The sequence below is a fragment of the Myotis davidii genome, unplaced genomic scaffold (assembly GCF_000327345.1).
Source record: "Myotis davidii unplaced genomic scaffold, ASM32734v1 scaffold1994, whole genome shotgun sequence".
NCBI classification, from domain to species: Eukaryota; Metazoa; Chordata; class Mammalia; order Chiroptera; family Vespertilionidae; genus Myotis; species Myotis davidii.
This window is the reverse complement of record NW_006285309.1, coordinates 292,491-292,743: the sequence shown is the minus strand read 5'-3', so window position 1 is coordinate 292,743 and position 253 is coordinate 292,491. Positions and strand designations below refer to the sequence as shown.

Here is a 253-nt window from a genome sequence, read left to right as displayed (position 1 = left end):
CCCACCCCGCGAGGCCCGGGAAGCCGCTGCTCCAATGGCTCTTTAAAAGGATGAGGTCTGGAAGTTTCTTTCCTCTGCTCCTGGCCCCTGAACCACAGTCCCGGGTCCTTCTCTCCTCCCTCCCCCATCCTTACTTTAAGTGGCTTGAAAGTTTTTTCGTTTCCTTCGCCCGGAGGGGCACAGTGCCAAGAAGGGGGGACCCGGGCCTGGCGCGCGGGCCGGTTGCTGGAGCCTGTTGCTCTCCGCCGCTGTG

General features: G+C 62.5%; 1 protein-coding gene across 6 annotated transcripts in view; it reads left to right on the top strand.

Annotated features, from left to right (window-relative positions):
* Positions 1–253, top strand: part of MPDZ (multiple PDZ domain protein) — a 172,050-nt gene continuing 171,797 nt past the window's right edge. For all 6 annotated transcript variants that reach the window (XM_015558970.1, XM_015558971.1, XM_015558969.1 and 3 more), the window contains exon 1: positions 1–55. The gene's annotated coding sequence lies outside the window, so the exon portion shown is untranslated. The remainder of the gene's footprint in view (positions 56–253) is intronic.